Genomic DNA, 22771 nt, shown 5'->3' on the forward strand with positions numbered 1-22771 from the left:
CTCTCCGTGCAAAGTGCAAGACAGAGGTGCAGCCCGGCTGGAGGAAAGGGAGGGGGGGAGTTTAGTTCTTTCTTGCCTTTTTTTTTTTTTTTTAAAGCAAAATAGCGAAGTCCTGGGGAAAGGCGAGGCAGAGAGCAAAAGGGGGGAGGCCGAGCCGACGAGCAGCCCGAGCCACAGCTCGAAGATGAAAAAAGATTTTAAAGCCTCTGATCCAGCAAGAAGAGTTTAAAGCAATTGCTGAGTTTTATAGCACGTGTGACGTCAGGTCCAAATGGGAAATTGACTGGTACTCCAGGCCAATGGGAGGCGGCGAGAGCGGCCGCGATTAGCATAATAGATAGAAACAAGGAAACTTTTCGGAGCTGTCAATCAGGGCCCAATCAGCTGACTGTCAGCTGGGACAGGCTGGCTTAACCCTTTGCGCGCCGCAGCCTCCCAGGGAGGGAGCGAAGCCTGGCGCAAAGTTTGGCGCAAGAGGGGAAGGAGTAGTCCCGAGGGGCTTCGGGAACCCGGGAGGACCGTTTGCTTTACTTCGGAGCGCGAGAGAGGCCTGCCTTCCGGAGCGCCGGCTTGCCCTCCCCTCGCTCTGCCGGGGGATTGGCCTGTCTCCCCTCCCCGGGAGCCCCCATCCTCGGGACTGCGAATTCGCTCGGCATCTTTTCCTCTTTGCTCCACCTTTGGCACCCAGGTGTCTGCTCCGGGGACCTTCCTTCCCCGAGCCGTTGGCTGTGCCCGGAGCTCAAACTTGGCCCTTCGAACCAAAGAGCGCAAACTCTTTGTCTCTCTTCCCGGGGCCCGCGCGCTCGGGGGCGCAAGGGTGCTGGGGGCTCAGGGTCCCGACTGCGCGCAGGACGCCACTTCTCCGCGTGCAGCCCGAGTGGTTCCGAGTCCGCGCGGGGAGAAAGCCCGTTTTGTCGCCCTCTTTGAAGGAAGGGAGATAAGTTGTTCGGGGGCCATTACGCGCGGGCACTGGCTGCCCGCTGGCGTCGCGTGCCCTAGGATGGGGGGAGCGAACGCCTACGCGAGTTAACTCCGCAGAAGCTCAGAGCCTGGTCAGCCGGGCTCTGCCCTTGGGCTTCCACCTCTGGCCCGAGTTCGGCCTTAGAGATTCATATTTGTCTCTCTGTCTCTGTCTCTGTCTCTGTCTCTCTCTGTCTCACACCCCACCTCCCCCATAGACACACGCACACTCACGCACACGCTCGCCCACCCCCATATGAAATCTGACTCCTGTTTATCAGGGTCCCGCGCGCCCTTTGCACTTTCACGTTTCACTGAATTATTTCAGACTTGGCGCTGGAGAGAAGCAAGGGGTGTTTGTACGTGGGGGTAAACAACACCCCAGCCTTCCCCAACTCCCCTCGAAGGGTTAAATTTTAAACCGCGGTTTCTCGACCAGCCCGGAAACCCACAGTGGGGGTGGGGTGGGGTGGGGGGCTGCCTCTCCCCCTCCCCGTTGCAGATGCTAATAACTGTTCAGTTTTCTAGATGGATTCATTTAAAGCTTATGCAAAAAAAAAAAAAAAAAAAAAAAAAAAGAAAAGAAAAGAAAGAAAGAAAAAGTAAAGAAAGAAAAAGAAGAGAAAAGAAAGAACCAACAACTGTTTCTAAGATTTTAAAGCGATAGGCAAGTCGGAGAAACCGAGATTTATTTGGGGGAAAGCAAGCGTGCGCCAAGCCGACCCAGCTTTTGGAAGACCAGCCCGCCTACTTGGATGTTGAGACTGTTGATTCCTCCAATTAATGAAATGCATTTGGTGTTAATCATATTTATTTTACTTTATGGGAGGGGGAGACGCTAGGAGGGCGCACTTAAAAAAAAAAAAAATTCTGAAAAGCCTGCAAAAGAATCCAAGAGTGAAAACTATTGTTGGATTTTTACCTCAACAGCGCCACCTTTCGGCAAAGGTCAGTTGAAATTGATCCCTGTCCAGTTTTGTTGATGAAGTGCAAAGAAGCTGGTTTTCCAAGGTGGGAGGGGGACTGAGGCACAGAGAATCAGTTTGACTGTAGAGCGAGAACCCGACCTTGTAGGAAAGGGGCTAAGGAGAGTGTTGGCAGGTGCGGGAGTCATTTTTTTCCCCCCAGTGTCCCCCTCGACTGTCAACAAAGAGGCCAGAAGACACAGAAGCCTTCCGAGTGTGGCTTTGCAGAGACTTTTGCAAATGACTCCCATGTAACAGGGCCCCAAACCCTTTAAAAGTGCCCAGGATGGATTTTCAACGGGCTTTATGGCAATATCAATAGAATTAAAGTTACTTGTAATTCGGTGATAAATGAGATGTCTCTAGTAAGTATGATTAAGTGCAGTGCTATAAACTTGTTTATCTGAAAAGTAATTCTCAGAAAACCTGACTTCTGACACTTAGTCATATATTAAGCTAGCTTCTTGAACGTTGCACTTCAGAACTGCTCTCACCCACCCCACGGCATACTTGACTATTTATAATGAGACCTTAGGTGTCACTCATTGGCTTCTTACACCAGATTAGACTTGTGTTAATTTCTTTGAAGCTGGCAGCCTTCAGCTCCAGCACACCCAGAATCCCTAATGAGAGACTCCCCAAAGGGTTTGTAGGCACATCATAACCCTAAGAGGCCAGTGCCATTGGTGTTTTCCAGAAAAGCGCTTTTTTCCTTTTCATTATCGCTGCAGAGAAGCTGTTTATAAGGATAGTTTTGGTTTTATGGGAGCACTTTGTAGGGATGGAATGAAGTATGTCTATTACCAGTTGGGAAGAAAGAGTGAAACTATGTCAATATTTATGCAACCTAACAGAATTCCTTTGCTTTCCTCCTCTCAAACCGTATTTTACCTAGTAATGAAGTGAAGAGATTATAGCTTATGCATTCAGAGGAAAATCCACTGCTTAAATTACATAAACATATTCTATCTTTTAGCATGGCCCATAGTGATAGTTTTCTATGCCTTTTTTTCTCACTAGCCACAAAAATCTGAAGTTTATATATTTCGTGGAAAATGAATATAAGTGTATTTATTGACGCATTTTTTTGTTTGTGATAATTTTTTTTTATCCTTTTGCATCACATTTTCATTAAAAGCTGTAAGATAGGATCCCTGCCTCTCATGAAAGTGTTTTTGGCCAGGAACACTGAAACTGCTACGTTTATAAATAAACAACCTTTATAAACAAAGTTTGCTAATGACGAAGACCATGGGATACAGATTCATGGCCGTGCACCTAATTGTTGCAATTATATATCATTTCTAGAAATTAAATGTCCATGTTTGGGCAGCTAAATGTATTATTATCTGCACATTTTTTATGGTTTATTTTCGTACGCTCCTGTCAAGCTATGGTATTTTTCTTTCTCTTATTGCAGTCTTTTAGTCTCCCATTTTCTCTTGAAAAAAAAAAAAAAAGAGGATTAGAATTATTTTTCAGATGGGAAGCAGTGGTGCTTTTAGAACTGAATTCTCATTTTTGTCCTTTTTGCTTTATTAGCTAGTGATTCACAGGGGTGTCTAAACATTTACAGTTCTCTGTTAGCGGCGTTTCTTTTGTAACAATTGAGCTCTCTCATTTTAATTAGTACTATTCAGATTTTTGATTCTCTATAATTACAGCAAGGCCACATTTCTTTAGACTTCTTTGGGAACATTGTTTCACTTCTTCCAAGCTAGTCTAATCCAAATACAATATGAACTGTGTTTTCTTACTGCTTAATATCCCCTTGCTATATATACTCTAGTAATCTCTGTAGAACAATATAGAGTAATTTAGAAACCATGCGTTTGTCATTATTGACCAATTCAAACCAGTAGTATTAAAGTTTCTGAAAGCAGTGAATATTTATAGAAGAATGTGGAGGGGGAGGGTATGGGTCGAATCCTGTAGAGGATGATTGCAAAACTACATACATAGGAACTTCATGAAAAAAGAAAGGAAAAAAAAAAAAAAAACTTGTTCATGTCCAAATTACAATGATCCAACGCCAAAAGTAACATATTTCTCTTGACTGTGAGTTATAGCAACTCAGGTATATCATGTCAAAATCAGACATATGTAATCTAAAAAGAACAAGATGTATCAAGGGCAGCGTCCGAACTCTTTGTTTATCCAGAAACTGATTTTACGGTGCAGAACTAACGAGTGTCCACTCATTTCACCAGGAAAGCAACTAACTTGATTTGAGGAAAGAGTTGCTCAGAGTAACTGAATGGTGTAAGACATATAGTGTTCTTAGGTCTCGTGTTAGATAAATCCTTTTAACAGTCTTTAGTTAGCTGGGTAAGTAAATCACAAATCACTGTGAGCAGATCCATGGAAGAAAATTAATAGAATCAGACGAGATAATCTGATAAGGGTAAAATTGCTGAGAAAACAGTCTTGCCTCATATTGGAGAATGTGAAACACCAGTCTGATTACTAGGAGTCGTTATGAATAGGTGAATTATGTGCTAAATAATCATCAGAGTAATTCAGCATTTATTAATTCTTTTCTCTTTAAGCAATTCACAGTTGTAAGTTAAAGCCGCTCTCTCTTTGAAGACACATCTTTTATAATTTTTATTAGAGGTAATTTATTATTTGCATTACCTGTATTTACTTCATAATTGAACATTTTGCATTCAAATTTATGTAATGCATTATGCTTGAGAATATATTTCTGCCTGATTAGCATAAATAGTCACTTACCTCGTGAATTACTAACAAAGTTTATCTTAAAATATAGGTTTTTTTATTAAGTGGAACACAAACATATGTACAATAAATTCTGATTTTCCGGTGCAGTTAGAGAACAACTCATTTGGTTTCGGGGAAGCCAGGCTGCAAAGGAGGAGAGCAATCATGAGGAGGAGGCAAAATATAGACAAGGGAGATGCGCGGGTCTCTTTCTAGGGGGTGTCATTCAGCAGGGGGTGGGGGGTGCGTCTGCGGGGGAGGACAGGGGGAGGCACCGGAGAGGCTAGGCTCTTCACGCACTGGACTGCTTGCTAGAGGATCTAGACAAGCGAGGCCGTGGGTCCTGAAAGAACCCGTAACGAGGTGTCATCCCCGCCTTGGGAAGAACCACGGAAGGGAAGTGACGTGGCATTGGCCGTTGGTGGGTTTTGTTTATTTTGTCTGTTCGGTCTCCCCAGAACACAACACACCTCCTTTATGAAAACATTTGTTCTTTTTGCACAAGAGATGTGAAAAACCCAGCCGTGTCTTCAAGTGAGAATTCCCGGGACGAGCTCCCCAAATATACTCCCTTTCTTCACCGGGAAAAAAAGATGCCCAGGATGGCCTGGCAGACAGGAGGCTTTGGACAGACTTTCGCGCACACATGAACCCCTGATCGAAAAGGCTTCTTTTGGTTTTTAGGCAGCAGATAGAGAGATACAGCATGACGAGGTCTCTTTCTCTACCCCTGCCATTCCAAATCAACAGATTTCCATGACTTCCTTTTGTTTTTTTTTTGTTTTTTTTTCAGGGCATAGCCATCTCCTTAGATTTCTCACCTCCCACCCCCGCCTCCCAGTTAGGACCTTCTTAGATTTACCCCTCCCTTGCGATCTTACTCACAGCTTAGACTGATGAGGGAATACATCTCAAAAGCATTCAACCCTTCAAAGATGTTTCTTGTGCTGAAATCAGAACTGATTAAAAAAAAAAAAAAAAAAAAGGAATGAAAAAAAAAAGGGGGGACCTGATATTGGGACAGTGTTTATTCAGGCTGTGCCTTTTATACGCTGTAACTCAGAGGACAGGCTGTTGGGGGTGGTAGCTCTGTGAAGTTTGGGTCCCTCTTCCTCCTACCCCTGGGGATGGAGGGATTCGAAGGTCCCTTTCCAGACACGTTTAGCACTCACTGCACCTAGGAAACCGAAAGTTCTGGAAAACAGAGACCAAACTTAAATACTTGTGTGATTGCCAGGAACGTGGTGATGTAGATGATTTCTGAATTCGTGTGTTTCTGAATTTGTTTGGCTGCCCGAGCAAAGGGATCCCCCGTGGCCCTGTTTTTACCTTTGACTTCTTGTTGCATAATGGGTTATGCTGAGCTTTCTCTCCTGCTGTTCTGTTCGCAGGAAATGCCAAATATGCCCCGTGACACCTCACGGCATCATCCCTCCATCATGATAGTGTTCCTGATCAGACAAAGAGGTGGGGGCAGCCAAATACAAATCAAATCCCAATGTATAGATCTTACGTTCGTATTTCTTTCTGGTCGGTTCGCAACAGTGATCCATGCTTTTAGCCAAATATCAACATTTAAACAAGGCAGTAATAGGAGGATATCAAACAAAAGAAACCACTAATTCCTTATCCACCCCAAGCCCCTGATCCTGGCCTCAGGTGCTACTGCCTCGAACGATGGGGGTCCATGAGCGTATTTCCACGGCATGGAATCAGCTCCAACAGAGTTCCTCAGCTCGTGCTGTTAGCAACACGTGCACCTCGACAATCTCGAAAAGCAGCTGGGGTGCTCTTCTCTGCTTTGGCAGAATTCACCTAATAGCATCTCAGACCTGGGGAGGTTTACGCATCTGACCTCAACACCCTCCGTCCGACCAGTGCATGATCAGAATTGGCCTCACAACACTCGGGCCGTGAGTCAGCAGGCAAGACTGATTTACACACAGCAGACACCATGCCTCAGGCCCATCAGACTATTAGGGGCCCGGGAAAACATCTTCCTGTCTTTTAAAGTCAGAGGAAAAGAAATGAATGTAATCGAGCATGCATTATATCTGTCATTATGCCAACACGGTCATAAAGTAATACTTAATTTTGTGTATGGAAGAAACGGGTCTATGGAACGCAAAGTGCCTAGCGCCCACAGAAGTCCAAGTGTGGCCCAACAGCATGCACTTGATCACCTCTAGTGACGGGGCACTCACTACCTCTCACTTTCACCCTCCACCCTGTCCATCTATTTTTTCCACAGGTCTGGAGATTGTTAGGACAGCTTTCCATTTGTTTGTCTCGTATGAAGTTAGCCTCTTTGTCTATACCTGAGTCCTGGTTTCATACCCTCCAAGGTCCTGTATAATGAGTCCTCACATCCCCCAGGGGCTCTGAGGAAAGGAAGACCACCAATAGGACATCCTCTCCCTGCCTTTTGGTTTTCACTGTAAACACAGTCAGTGCCTTTAGCATTTCCACCTACGCCTCAATGTCAAGTGCCCCTGCCTCCTGGTTGCTGACTGCCAGACGGGGCCACCTGGTTGCTCCCCTGTCTGCGGGCTCAGGTCCTAGAACTAAACCCAGATCCCCAGGTGTGAGCCTCTCATCACAGAGCAAGCACCGCCCTCCACCTCCGTGAGCCGCGGTCTGTCTGCTCCCCATGCAGACCGTAATTTCACCAGCCTCTCTGGCAGACACAGAACACCGGTGACTCATTGCGCGGCCCCAGGGTCTTTTCCTCCCACACTACCCCATCTTCCATTTGTGTGCTTATGTTTTTGAACCCGAGCACAGGAACAGAGAACAATCCCAGTAGACTGTGTCTCCTTAGACTCAGCCCGTTCCCTGCTTGTCTAAATCTCTTTGGATCCAGAATGTGCCATCGACTAGTTTGAATTTGCTTCCCAGCCTTGGGCCAGCTCCAAATGAAACTGATGTGCTTTTTACATGACTTAACCTCTCTGCAGCTGGTCCCACCTCTGCAAAGTGGGATATTGTCAGGGTTACAGGGAGAAGTGTCTCCCGCCACGTGAGGCCACAGATGGTCCACCAATGGTTGGTGCTCTTGTACATTTCTTACTATCCCCGCCCCCCCCCCCCCCACCGACTTGTGGGTAGCAACAGCGGAAGGGACAAAGCCCTGTGGTACCCCAGGAGAGACTATCCTCCCCAACCTCAATCACTATGCAAACCGACCTAACGGATGAGTCAGGTCCCCTCGCGGATGTTGTAAGTCAAATGGGTCTACGACGGCACACATCACCCGGACACGGCAAATCGAAACCAAAAGGAGATGTCACCTCACACCTGTTAGGATGGCCTTTATCAAAAAGACAAACGGTAACGAGTGTTGGTGGCGATGTGGAGAAGAGGAACCCTTGTGCGCTGCTGGTGGCACTGGAAATTCGTAGAGTTGCTGTGAAAAACAGCAGGGAGGTTTTTCGAAAAATTAAAACTAAAACTACCATACGGAATTTACCTCCAAGTCCCAAGGAAATGACTTCAGCATCTCAAAGAGATACCTGTGTTCTCATATTCACTGCAGAATTATTCCATTAGCCGGGATATGGAAACAACCTAAGTGTCCACTGACAGGTGAATGGATAAAAAAATGTAATATATATATATATTATATATATATAATATATATATATTACATTATATATATGTTATATATATATATTATATATATATATTATATATATATATATATTACCACCATAATGGAATATTATTCAGCCTTAAAGGAGAAGGAAATCCTGCCATTTGCAAAGACATGGATGAAACTGGAGGACATTATGCTTAGTGAAATAAGCCAGACGCAGAAAGACAAATACTGTGTGATCTCACTTCTATGTAGGATCTAAAAAAAGTCTCACTCATAGAAGCAGAGAATCGAATGGTGGTTACCAGGGGCTGGGGGTGGGGGAAATGGGGAGATGTTGACCAAAAGGTACAAAGTTCCAGATACGCAGGATAGATACCATCTGGAGATCAACTGAATGATACAGTGACTATAGTTAGTAACAATGTATTGTCTATTGTTTGCTAAGAGAGTAGATTTTAAGTTCTTGACAGAAACACACACAGACACACACACAGAAAATAGTAACCATGATTACAGTCATAGTAACCATTTCAAAAATATATACATACACCAAAATATCACACTGTGCATCTTAAATATATACAATGTCTATTTGTCGGTTATATCCCAATAAAGCTGATAAAACCCTTATTTGGTAATCGGGGAAACTGCAAATGAAATTACTCCATCCGGGTGTCCTACACGATTCCTTCTAATCAATTCTAAAATAACTTTATTTGTCATGGTATAGACAAAGTTCTCTGTCAAAGAGGACAGATTATTTAGATAATTGTCTAATGTTTCAGCTGCCCTGATCTCCATAAGCCGTTGCCCTGTCAAAATATAGAGTAGTTGCCCAAAGTTGGGACCTCAGAGACTAATAAAAAATAGATATAAACCTAGAGAAACTAAGCAGAAGAATCCCGTGTACGTGTAAAAGCTTTTTTGAGATCTGTTCTTTCCTCCCTGGCTTTTCTCTTTAGATCGCTGACTTTCCTGCCATTTCCTGATGCCAGTTTTGAAGCCAGGAGGCCCCAAGGCGTTTTCTTGAACAGAAGAGTTCAGAATTTCCAGTGTCCACCTTTGAGCTGCAACCAGTTCCCCCTGGCCTCTTCTTAAAAGGACCTGAAAGAGCAGGCTTTTGCAGAATCTGCCTTTCCCGACTCCCATCTCATCCTCAAACCTGGGAAGGAGAGCAGGAGGGGCCCATGAGTTATTTATGACCTGCTGTCTGCGGTATATGTCCCGTCTGAGAGCTTGGTATTGGCTGTTCGAGTAGACCCGGCCCAGGAGCATCAGGACTCTGGAGGTATGGCCGGAACTCTTCAGGTCAGTGTCCCTGACTGTGGACTTCAGGCTCTGCAAAGAGCGGCTGGTCAGGACGAGTGGAGTGATGCGGGTACTGGCAGACTGGGGTGGGGGCACGTGGGCTGGCCTGGAGACAGCCTGCTGATTCACCCTCTGACCTCAGCCAAGCGTTTCGCTGTCTTCCTCCAACTCATTTTTCGGGCTGCAAACGGACTGGGCCGCGTGAAGAGGTTAACAAAAATTCTGGATCGCACGGAGCGAATGTTCTCAGCCCTCTGAGGTTGACTATAGGGTCAGTAAACCATCCGCAAAGACAAAAGCTGACCTGCTGGACTGTTGCAGAGCCCTGATGGGTCACAATGACCAAGCCAGATTGTCTTCAGGGTCGACGTGGCCGAGCCAGGCTGGCAGGGTCGGCATGGCGGGGCCACGCGCCCCTGCCTCTCCAGGCCAGGGGATGCTGTGGTTTGTAGTTAACAACGTTGAAAGCCTTTGGAGGCAGGGCAGGGAGGGAGTAAAGCAGGGATTTCTGAGCGTGGCTAGGGAAGGAGACACATTCAGGAGACGCTGTGCTTTGGCATCAGGCCAACACAGGTGTGAATCCTGCTCTGTCCCAGGGGTGACGCCTGAACAAGTCAGTTGACCTCTCGGCCTTCGTTCGCCCCTTGGATCAAAGGTGGGGACAGTCTTGTGATCACGGTGAGCGTGCGCACCAAGTCGTCGCCAGGTATCCACCTGCCCCCCCCCCGGTACGTGCTCACAGAACTCCCTCTTCCCGAAATGGCAAGGTATCTGCTGACATTCTCCACACACCATTTCCACGTAAGGGCCTTGTGGGTGCCAGGGGGTCAGGAACCATTTCCCTCCTTCTGGCTTATGCTCCTGCCTTAAAGCTGCGGTCACCCCTGCCCTGCGTGTGGCTCCTCTCCCTCTCCCCCTCTGTCGAGCCTTTGCACAACGTCGCTCGCCTGGATCTCCACCCATCCCCATCTTCCTTGCCCTCTGTCCGGTCTCCTGGCTAATTCTGACTCTCCGTGACATCCTGGGTTTCTCTTAAAAAGCCTCCCCTGCATCCTCGTGCCCACCAGCCCCCAGGGCAGGCTGGGCGCCTGGTCTGCGCTTACTGCCTTGGAGTTCTGTGGTACCACGTGAGTTCCCCGCGGACCCTCTGAGCCCCTTGAAGCCAGGACAGCGCCTCTCACCCCTCCTTTGCCTACTACAGTGCTTGGTGCACAGAAGGTGCTCAATTAATGTTTATTAACTGAAAGTCACTGATAAACACTCGGATCCCTCCCCACTTTTTTCTTTCTTTCTTTTTTTTTAAGTTCTCATGCACACAATGTCCTGCCAAGTGTCCCAGAAAACCTGACTTTGGTGGGGGCAGGGTGGCTGGCTGTTCTGTTGCAACATGACTGCTCTTACGCTCACTGCTCACCTAGCCCAATCGGCCCATCCCTCAATTACCAGGATGCTTATCTCGTTCACTAATTAGCCCGCGTCTTCCCGAGATGGCACCGGGTAGAGAACGTGGCTGCGGTTCACGGGCCCTGGAACCAAAGTGGAAATCGGTAACTCTTGCCGGGATGGAATTCTGGATGAGCGGAGGGCGGTGATTAAATCCGCGGGTGTGAGCACGGTGGGGTGTCTGTATCCCAGCACGGACTGCCGTCACCGAAGACAGCCCTGTTCCAGCTTTAAGTCACAGCTGCCTCCTCAGGGCTCCAGGCGCATGGACAATATTTTGTAATCTTCCAATAAGAAGGCCAGCCCTCCTCCATTTATTTCCACATGCCCAGATCTTGCTCAGTCCTCAAGGCACACCTCCGTGTCCGAGGTTGCACACGAAGCTCTGAGCGTAGTGACTGGCATCTAATAAGCGTTTAATAAAGCTTAGTTGTTAATGCAGGGCGACTGCCTCCAAAAGTGTCATTCCTGGGTCCCTGTAGCTGTAGCTTGACCTCTCTTCTAGAACCTTGTGTGGCTTTGGAGTGGTCAGGCATGGGGGTTCTGCTCCTCACTTGTTGTGTGATCTCCGAGGGGCACTTTGTGTGCCCTCTGAGTCTCAGTATATAGTGTTGTGCCAATTAGCTCTCTTTGCAGTTGTCGGTGAAAACACCTCCACCTAAATGGGCTTAAATGAAAAGGAAGCTTACCGACTCACGTGACCAACAGGTGTAGGAACAGAACTGGCTGCAGGCCTGGCTGGGGGCAGGAGCCCTGTGACGTCACGGGAACTGGCTTCCATCCCTCCGTTGTCCCTGCATCCTACTGCGTGGACTCCAGACCAGGGCTCTCCACGGAAGCTTGATGGTTGTAGCAGGGTCCGGTTCTCCGGATGGAATCGGTCTGGGTCATTGGATTGTCCACCCACCCCTGAACCAGTGCCTGGAGCAAAGGGATGAACTATGCTTATTGACTCAGACTCAGACTCAGAAATGGGGTGGGCAGGGCCCTGGGGAATTCTCCGAGCCGCTCTGAGGGTGATGGAGAAGCTGTGCCTCATGGCGACGGCATGGAGCCTGCCTTCAAATCATGGCATTACAAGTGGCCAGCACACACTTGCTACTCACCCAGTTTTAACTCGCTGCATCACCCCAACAGCCCCGTAGGATATGTGCTGCTGCTATTTCCATGCGACAGAGGAGCGAGCTAAGGGAGATTTTCCAAGGTGAGCGTGCAAGGATTCATATCAAGGCATGGCTGCAAAGGCCACACTCCTGACCATTCCCTTTTATTATCTACTGTAAGAGAGAGACACACAAGGCAGACAAATAGACAAGAGAAATATATACTATACTCTATGATACTATCATGTAGCATAGTGATACCATGGCATTATATAATACAGAATAGAATTGCATATCATCATATCACTGTATCGTATCATTTCATATCATATCATGACAGATGTTGGTAAGGGGTCCATCTTCGTGTCCATCCTGAGGACATGCATCACCCGTGTGGAGCCTTGGAGGTGTTGCATGAGTGTTGGCCAGGTGACCGAATGCACCATTTTACATGTATAGTGTGAATCCTTTGATCGGAGAACACTGTTTTTTTCATGACAACATTATTACGTTCCTGTGTTTCTTTTCGTCACAGAACAAAGGACTCAAAGGAAGAAGTCTGAGGAGAGATTGGTTGAGCTAAAATTTCTAGACCTAGAGCTCTCTGGCTTCCAGGGGTGGTGGGTGTTGAAAGACACCAGGCTGAACCTGTGTCCCTAAGACTTACAGGACACTTCAGCTGGAAAAGATCTAAGGAATTCCTGGGTCTTTTGGGTAGAGAACATGGCTGGGAACCACCGGCCCTGGAACAGAGGTGGAAAAGGAGATAAGCAAGCGGCAAATGTAAACGTTACAGAGCTTTGCCATTTAATCCTTCCCCCTTGTTAAAACGATGCGTGTGACACTTCTGAAATTTTCAGAACTATCTTCAAACTGGTGTTTGCTACACACGAATAAGCATCGGTCTGTTTGCAGGGTCTTGTGTTTGAGTGTGAAAGTGCACAAGGTGGCCTGCACAGTGAAGATTTTGTGTTTTATGTGGCGAGGGAGCATATCCCCTCCCCTGGCCTTCTCGCAGCACGGACATGAAGGCAAATATATACCCTTGGGTTTCCTCACTTCACTCCTGCCTTCCACCTACTAGCCTAGAATCATGTGAAGCATTTAATCAAAACATAAAAGCAATTATAAAAATGCCCCTGAAATTACGTTCACATCTGCAATCGGACTTGCTAATATCTCACCTCCCTGCACCGTCCCGGTGTCATTTGATTTCAGTTCGTTAAGGTGACTAAGAGTCTAGTCATTGATATAACGCCCACCAACTGCATTGTAATTTACTGTCAGAAAGATCTGTTTCCAGAAACTCCCAGCAACAAATGCAGCTGCAGTGCCGGTCCTGCCTGGCCATTGCACAAGTCCGTGCGCTTTCTTTGTACTGGAATCGCTTCCCGACCTTGAGCACCGACAGGAGATTGCTGTCCGTTTTCGGTGTCACAGGGAGGAAAGGGCTGGTTGAACGTTATACAATGGAGCAGCTGGATTTCTAAAAGCTAGCGCTCCCGTTGCCCACAGTCTTGCCCTCCCCAACCCAACAACGTTGGCATCATTTGGTAGTAATGGAATGGTGATGATAATGACGCAACAACTACCAGAACCACTTCACAGGAAATGCAGAGGATGAAATGAAGCATGAACACCAGACTTTTTGTTTGTTTTTGGTCCTAATTTGGTTCCTTGGGACTCCTCTTTCTAGGAGTATGGGGCCTGTGAGGTTAATGCACTTGACAATTATGGGCTCATCGCCATCACCAGCTTTTCTTCTAGGAGGCCACCCCTGAATGGGTTTCAGCCTCCCTTGTTGCTGGTGGTGATTCAGGCCAGGGGGACTCATTGGGCTAGATGGAAAGAGTAACTTGGGCAAGGAGGTGGGGGAACTGAACAAAAGGCTTGGCATTTGCTTTCTCTAGACAATCTCATAATAGACTGGAAGAAGGAAAGTTTTCTTTCATTGGTCCCCAGCCCCACCCTTGGGTGTCATCCTACGAAGGGTAGACTTTTCAGAAACTGTCTTGGAATAGTAGAGATCCTCAAGTTACCCCCAAGTATCTAGACATGTGCCTTACTGATGCATGAAGACTCCTCTTAGGCTTCTGAATCCCTGGATTTTGATGAATAAACAAATATCAAAGTAGGTCAGATGACTTTGAGTTCCCTCCAAGCCTGAGTCTTGAAGGGCAGTGACCAGTTGATTCATTACTGTGATTACTAAGTGTTAGGTCTGCACTTATTGAAAGCTTGTTGGATATCAGGCTTTGTGGTAGTTGGGTGGATAAAGGATAAAATCCTGTGACTCATCCACATATCATCCCATATGCCTGTCTATCCATCCATCTATCCATCCATCAGTTTCTCCATCTTTCTGTCCATTTACCCATCCATCCATGCATCCATCCATGCATGCATCTATCCATCCATCCATCCATCCATCTGTTTATCCATCTTTCTGTCCATTTACCCATCCATCCATGCATCCATCCATCCATTTTTGTATACAGATCCATAATTTTTAGTAGTCCCAGGGCACATGTGAAAGTACAATGAGGCAACAGTACCTTTTTGAACTTCTTTGCACTACCTACTGGGCACAAACATATCTTTGCCAATTAGACATAACAAGAACACCAACCTCGTAGAATATATGTGGAACAGCCTATTGGTGACAAAAAACCTATGTTACTTTTCTACTGCTTTAAGAAAGGAACTTGAGAATCTGAACAGAAAAGCAAACTCGTTGTGGATATGCCCCCCACTCCCAGCACTCAGTACATTTTGTGGTTTTGTTTCCCAGAAGTGAAGATCTCGTGGAGTATTATTATTTTTTTCCCTCACTGGTATCTCCAGATCTCTAGGAGACTCTACTACATATGGAATGCACTGTGATTATTCGGTTTCAGCTGAGGGAGAATAAAATTCCTCCTAGCATCTTCATCGAGTTTCTTCCAGGCTTCTTGGTGACAGAAGCCTTCTTGGTGACAGAAGCCTTCTTGGTGACAGAACACCTCACAGACAGAAGCCCATGTCAAGAAACTCATTCTTCCTAGTCTCCCTGTTGTTCTGTGAGAACCAACCAATCTGAATGGACTCGAATAGCCTCTCGAAAGTTTAAAGGTGTGTCTGGGGCAGTCCAGTTTAGGGACCAAAGAGCTCTCCCGAAACAGTGAGTGTGCCATATGATGAATGCTCCCCTCATTCCGCACTGTGCTGATCTCCAGCTCTTGGAAATAAAAATCTAGGGGCGACTGTGGCTCAGTCGGTTAAACATAGGACTCTTGGTTTGGGATCAGGTCATGACCTCGTGGTTTGTGAGTTCGAGCTCCCACATCGGGCTTGGCACTGTTAGCACAGAGCCTTGTTGGGATTCCTCTCCCTCTCTCTGTCTGCCTCTTTCTCTCTAAATAAATAAAGAAATAAACTTACAAAAAAAAAAAAAAAGAAACAAATCTAACTGAACCTAATACCTACAAATACAGTGATATATTCTCAGGGCAAGTGCCCTTTTGGCAAAACTCCTGTCTATATAGATTTTGCCCCAGTTCCTATGTTAGGCACTCAGAAGTGGGGAAGAGAAAGGCTTTCTGAAGCAACGAAAAGGCAGGAGGAGAGATATGGGGATAAATACGGCTGGGACTTCCAACTGTGCTCACGTTTGCATCTTATAGGAACAGAGAATAGAGACACGGTGATGGGGGTGAGGAAGCAACACCTGGGGTGAGGGCACTGTGCTTTCAAGCTCGCTGGTATGACGTTATGTGGCCATCTAACCTTACGTAGCTTAACGACATAATTGCAATGACAGTATATTCAGAGACAAGGCTTTTCTCAGTCTCGAAAGGAGGAAGTACTTACACCTTGTCTTGGCAAACGCTTGAGGACAGGATGTTTGCGGGAGCCATCTTGGCTCTCCAGGCTCCTCCGTAAAATGTCAGAGCCGTCTGAGGACCACAGAACTGCCCTCCCAGATGTCTACACATGTGTCTGTATTTTTTTCCAAAGCTCTTTCCACTGCAAAGCATGTGGCAGTGGGCCACACAGTGCCTGGGACACGGCAGCCACAAGTCACACATGGTCTTCCTTCCATCTTGGGAGCCCTCGGGAGGTGTCGATATACTTGCTCGAGTATCGTCTCTGTGGCACAAAGACTTGGATTCAATAAAACCAGCCACCAGCATGTACTTTTTCCTTATAGCTAATCACTCTTTTGCACATGGCTTTGGGATTCGCACTGGGAGAGGAAAAGTCTTGCCCAAGCCATGATGGCGCTGGCGGGCAGGCCCAGGACCCGATCCTGGCTCTACCGAGGACATCGCCTCCCTTCCTTATCCTGGCGGAGACCTGGTTTCCTTAGACATGAGCCGGGCTCCCCACGACTCTGGGAGGCCCCGTTACTCTCAAGACCTGTGAGGAGCCTGCCATCTACGCTCACTCAACAGACACGGCTTTAGCTATTATTACTAATCCTCAGCTTACGGAGAGAATTCATAGAAATGCGTGACTTGGCTTGTTTTGCTTCTGAGAACCGGAGGTTAATGCTCGTTCTTTGGAGGAAGTTCTGTGGCTGAGAAAGAGAGAGAAAGAAAATCATATACCAAAGTGACCTTTTCCCCCAACTGTTGTGCCGCGCACAAAACTAATTAGCCGGGTTCTAATTGGGTTGAAGTCTGAGAGTAACGGGAAAAGTCACTCTGTGAGGACGACACAGACCGCAGGCTTCCCTGTTTATCCTGTCTCGGTGACTTCTGCATTAAATTTGTTCAGTTTTCTGGTCCCAAGCTGGTTTTCTTTTCTCTTCTTTTCTTTTCTTTTTTTTTCAGATGGGATGGCTTGGCTGTTCCTTCGCGGCCTCCAAGCCAGCAACCAGGAAATCGGGAGGGGCCCCGGGGATGGCAAGGGGGACCACAGCTTGGGTTCTCCCTTGACGCACCCATCCTGGCTTAAATCACAGGTCCCCGGTAGGTCAACCGTGCCGGGCCACCTGCCAAGGAGGTGGGCGCAGCAGCGCCTGGGAAAGAAGGAAGTAGGTGAGGCAGAAGGCTGGGCACGGAGGGGCTGCGGGGGCGGGCTGCGGGGCCAGGAGCCTGGGCTCGGAGACCAGCATGTGGCGAACACCCTCCCACACCAGGAGCCAGATGACTGAGCACTGCGGGGGCGGGGCGCAGAGTGTGGGGAGCCGGGCGCAGGCTTGGGAAACAAAACCCACCTCCCCACTGCCTCCCCTGATGGGAAGCCAGGGTCAGCGGAGGGGTCTGTGGAGGGCATGGAGACTGCCAAACCACTTGGCTTTGGGATGATTGGCCTTGAGGTCTAACCTAAGCCTTGTGAAATCCCGAGAGAGTGACCCCAGGTCTTCAACTTCTGGGGCAGACTTCAGATGATGTCTGACTATAAGAAAAGGAAGGAATGATCGAGAGCACTTATTTTCCTTTCCCATACTCCCGGCGCATGGTTTATCGGGCGCCCCGTAAGAGGCCACTCGCGTCTCCATAACGCGCCCCCCCCCCCCCCAAGGAGCGGATGCCCCCCACACTGTGAATACTTCTTTGACAGTTTGCCATCGACTATCTGCCTTCTTCATATACTTGTGAGCTCTTTGAGGGCAGGGGTGGGGTCTTATCTTCCTATCTCCAGATGCCCTGTGGTAGCAAGTTGCTTTGCTTCCTGAACAAAGGGATGGACGGATAAAAAGTCCGTGACTCTGGAAATTAGATATTGCTGTGAATATGAGTGTGTTTCTTGGGTGGCCCCTCGGGCTGGAGGGAATGTCTTTGTCTCAGGACCCAACGAGGTCACTTGGCTTCTGCTCTGGCCTTGAACACCCTTGTAGAATCGTAGCCTGTTTATTATTTCACAGCAGAGTTAAAACCAGCCTCACATGCTCCCTACCCCCTAAATGACAGGAGACTTGGATATCTTATGTTAATGAATTATGTGTTCCTGGATCATTTTCTTTCTTTCTTTCTTTCTTTCTTTCTTTCTTTCTTTCTTTCTTTCTTCTTTCTTTCTTTCTTGTCTTTCTTTCTTTCTTTCTTTCTTTCTTTCTTTCTTTCTTTCTTTTCTTTCTTTCATCTCATAGCGCCAAAGAATGTTCTTTCTGTTTTTGACTTTACCAGAAGCCATACTTCTACGCGTACAAAACTGCTAGGTTTCTAAGTAAAGGAAAGCACCGTGATTCTCTCGGTAGGCTGCCTACCGTCTGGAGAAGCTGCAGTGAAACACAGCTTCCACATGCAGTGAAACCACATCCGCTCCATGCAGAACCTGCTGCATTTTCAACCTTTCCCTCACCTGAGTCTACCTACCCCCCCAGCATCCATGGGGTCCAAGGTCAAAGTCTTCTGGCAATCAAGAGTGAAAAGGTTACCGAAAAAATTTTTTTGATTTCTCTTAAAAAAAAAGCAGCTCTCCTTCCCCAAAGCATTCCCCCCCTGACACTCCAGTGAGAAGAAGGAGGTAGACTTTGAGACAACCAGCCTGTAGTTATTGAATGTGGCACCAGAAAGGAATGGCTAACAGCAGCAGCAGCAGCAACTGAGAAATCGGGCGGCTGCCTGCTTGCTTTTCCGTCCCCCACGTGCCTCAGTCTCCAAGTGTGGGGTCCCACGTGCCTCTGTCGTCACCATCCGTGTGCGTTCACCACCTTCCTAAAAACGTTACTGAGCTATAATTCAGGCTCTGCCCAATTCAACCATGTAAAATGTATAGTTGAGTGCTTTAATTTTTTAATGTTTATTCATTTATTTTGAGAGAGAGAGAGCGCGTGAGCGTGAGTGGGGGAGGGGCAGAAAAAGAGGGAGAGAGAGAGAGATTCTCAAACAGGCTCTGCTCTGTCAGCGCTGAGCTCGACGCAGGGCTCGGACTCATGAACTGGGAGATCGTGACCTGAGCTGAAATCAGGAGTGCGAGGCTTAACCGACCGAGGGCTGCCCGGGCGCCCTGCGCAGGTCAGTGTTTTTAAAATACCTTCACAAGATTGGGCAACCATCACCACTGTCTACTTCTAGGGCATTTGCATCACTTCCGCAAAAAACCCAGACCCACGAGCATTCGTTCTCCATTTCCCCATCTCCCTGGCCCCAGCAACCGGACTACTCTCTGTCCCTATCGATTTGCCAATTCTGGACCACTCACATAAATGGAATTACACAAAATGTGGTTCTCTTAGCATAATGTTTCCAAAGTTCATCCACACGGTAGCATGTATCTGTACTTCATTCCTTTTGGTGGCTGAGTGATAGTCCATTGTACGAATGCACCACATTTGGTCAATCCATTCACCTGTTGATGGACAGTGGGGTTGTTTCCACCTTTGGCCGTTATGAATAAGGCTGCTATGCACAGACATGTATTTTCATTTCTCTTGGGTATATAACTAAGAGCGGAATTGCTGGGTCATCTGATCACACTGTGTTTCATTGTTTGAGAAATTACCTATTTTCCATCTTCTTTACCCAGGACCACACAATGGCCTCTTGAGTTTTCTCCTTGCCCCTTAGTGTTCCCCCCTCCCCCTGGTCAGGTCTCCCCATCACAGCAGTAGGGAGCAAAGTCTCTCATCCAACAGACATCTCTAGAGCTTGCATGGTGAACAAGAAGGACAAGATAGGATCTAGTAAGGTGGCATTAAGGCATACGTTACTCGCTGCTTGAAGAGTTCATTACTCCTGAATACAAGCACAGCTCCTGAAGGTCTAGAAGGGCCACAAGGGTCTCTGCTCCTTCATCCCTCTTATTGAGTCTTGTCCAGCAGCTAAGCGTCTTGCTCCTGATTTCAGCTCAGGTCATGATCTCATAATTTGTGGGTTCAAGCCCTGCATTGGGCTCTATGCTGACAGCATGGAGGCTGCTGGGGATTCTCCATATCCTTCTCTCTCTGCCCCTCCCCTCCCCAAATAAGTCAATAAGCTTAAAAGAAGAAGAAGAGGAAGAGGAAGAGGAAGAAGAAGAAAGAAGAAAGAAGGAGAAGAAGAAGAAGAGGAAGAAGAAGAAGAAGAAGAAGAAGAAGAAGAAAGCACTTGCCACACTTCACAAGCTGGCCAAATGAATGAACACATAAGTTGAATTTAGTCTATTCACTTGCTTAAGGCCACACAGCTGGTTAATGGCAGAATCCCCACCAGGTTTTCATATCAAAGATTTTATTTGTTTCTTTTATTTATTTATTTATTATTTTTTTTAATGTGTATTTTGGAGAGAGAGAATCCAAAGCGGCTGCAGGTTCCAGACTCCGAGCTGTCAGTATACAACCCGACATGGGGCTTGAACTCACGAACCGCGAGATCATGACCTGAGCCGAAGTCAGACGCTTAACCGACTGAAACACCCAGGTGCCCCTATGTGTTTGTTTTTAGTCTCTCCTTCTAGATGCCCACCTAATATATTAACCTGTAGGGCAGACCTTCTTTTATCTCTGTATCTCCTCAACCTCAGCACTATTGACATCTGGGGTTAGATACTTCTTTCTGGGGGAGGCTATCCTGTGAGCTGAGGGATATTTATGCATCCCTGGCCTTTACCCACTGGTGCCAGCAGCAATCCATCCTCCGATTTCTTTAGTTGTGACAACCAAAATTATCTGCAGACATTACCTAAACCCCTTGGTGGGCGCGGGGCAAAACTGGCCATTTGAAAACCACTGCCCTATAGCTATTGTCTTGTTCAGTGAATGGGGGTGCTGAGAACAGCCGACAGCAGTTTGCAATCCCCGCTCATTCAATAGTTTGACCTGATTCCTCTTTACTAAGGCAGGAAGTGAGACCTCTATGAATTTAGAAGCCGTTTTCACAATAACATTGGAAAAATGGGAACCCAAAGTAGTTTGTGATGTATCTGTACTTTACAAGAATAGTAGGTTTAGCAGGTATTGCATTGTTCTAAAAACTTAGTCAATACCAACTTCATGGGATTCCCAACCACGTGACATCAGGCAGGCGGTATGATTGATCTTGCCCCTTATGGACCCATTTCCATCTTGCCCCTTATGGTATTTTTCTGGGCTGCTTGGCTCCTCTTCTCCAAAGATCAGAACTTCAGAGTAGACACGGCAGCAGGAGGGGAAACAGATGATCAGAGAAGAAAATCCTCTGACAAAGGGGGTTCATTGGCAAGGGCTTCCCATTAGTTGCCCTTCCTACATCTTCAGTCTTAGGACTGCGTCTGGGAAGCAGAAATGAAGGCAACTGCTTCTAGCCATTGCCTTTCCAATCCGGGATGCCGTTCAGCTCCTGCAGTGCCGTTCAAACTTGGCAGGGTGCAACCCGAGGCCCCATTAGCAAAGCCCGTGAAAATACCAGTCATCTTAGCTGGAGATGTCCAAATACAAGATTCATCTTTTTTTCCCTGTGGCAGAATCAATAAATTTGCATGATGCATATTAAATGTTTAATTAAAGCGCAATGCTAAAGCATTTTCAGGAAGTTATAAAAACCCTTTGGAGGAGGTCTGACAGCCCAAGGTGTTTGTGAGTTTACCAGGAATGCCTCCATCCATCGGATACCAGTTTTCATCTTTGTTCTGTTTCTTTCTGGTACCCGGGTTGTTTTGTAGCTAGTACCCCTGCTGGTCATGATTTGATGACGCTCAGACGACTTCTAAGATTACAGACATTGAAGCCATTGCGGGCATTACCACAAAATTCCCTCCAGCCAGAACCTGAATGGTGTCTACCCCTTCAGCCCTCTCTCCCATAGGAAGGGAGCCGGGCCCACAAGTGCAGAACCCGTGTTGAAGAAACACAACGATCCCAAGAACAATTTGAAGTTTAAGGGGATAAGTGCTCAGAGACAGAGATTCGCTCTTTTGGCCCTAATTGCCAATAAGATTTCCTGGGGCCTCAGAGCTGGGTGTGTTCGGAGCCGAGAATCCCGGCTCAGAAAACACCCTCCAGGTGCTGTCACGCTGCAGGATGAACACTTACAGAGCGGCTGTGTCAACTACACCCTCACTTCGTGTGGATTAATAGAGTTCATATCGGAATGTCCCCTTGCCGTTGGAACTGCCTCTTGCCGATTCCTTATCCCCTCCGAAACAGGAACTCTTCACTTCCTTGATGATTTTTCCCATTTGCTCACTCATTCATGCATTCATCCACTCACTTATTCCACGAAAGTCTACTTAGAACCTTTTATATATGGTGCACTGTATTTGTCCCAAAAGTTGACCCGGGTCAATCATCTATTGCATGAATCGTTCTTCTACCTGATTTACATACACCATCTTCTCAAATCTCCACGAGTCCCTCGAAAATAGAGGGTTTTCTTTAGCTGGAAGCAGAAGGGGAAGCTGGAGAGATTCAAAGGACAAGAAGGATTTGATCTGATATCGCTGGCTTGAAGATGTAGGGGGCATGTGACAAGGAATGTGGGTGTTCTCCAAGAGCTGAGTGGCCCCCACCTGACAGCCAGCCAGGAAATGGGGTCTTGAATCCTACAGTTCCAGAGAAATTAATCGTGCCCACAATCTGAATGAGCTTGAAAACGGTTTCTTCCCCAAGGTCTCCAGGGAGGAGCTCAGCCTAGCTGGTACCTTGATTTTGGTCTTGTAGAAGCCTCTCCACACAGAACCCGGCTGAGCCCACTTGGACTTCTGACCTGCAGAACTCTAATATAATAGGTGCACATTGCTTTAAGCTAAGTTCATGGTGTTTGTGATGTAGCAATTGAAATCTATTATTG

The 22771-nt window shown here is 47.0% G+C and overlaps 2 long non-coding RNA genes across 3 annotated transcripts in view; one reads left to right on the top strand and one right to left on the bottom strand.

The window, feature by feature from the left end:
• The first annotated feature begins 372 nt into the window (after window positions 1–372).
• Window positions 373–11440, top strand: LOC128778186 (uncharacterized). Its single transcript, XR_008423569.1, has 2 exons — window positions 373–1908; window positions 9210–11440. It is a non-coding gene; the product is annotated as an uncharacterized LOC128778186 (long non-coding RNA).
• Window positions 11441–12235: 795 nt separating this feature from the next.
• Window positions 12236–22771, bottom strand: part of LOC109245661 (uncharacterized) — a 593199-nt gene continuing 582663 nt past the window's right edge. Inside the window, exon 10 of one of the 2 annotated variants that reach the window (XR_008423571.1) lies at window positions 12236–12844. This is a non-coding gene — a long non-coding RNA (uncharacterized LOC109245661). Of the gene's footprint in view, window positions 12845–15701; window positions 16660–22771 lie in introns of those variants that run through there. The other variant, XR_008423572.1, reaches the window with a different exon arrangement.

Source organism: Panthera pardus, unplaced genomic scaffold, assembly GCF_024362965.1.
Source record: "Panthera pardus isolate Hobbes unplaced genomic scaffold, ASM2436296v1 HiC_scaffold_19, whole genome shotgun sequence".
NCBI lineage: Eukaryota > Metazoa > Chordata > Mammalia > Carnivora > Felidae > Panthera > Panthera pardus.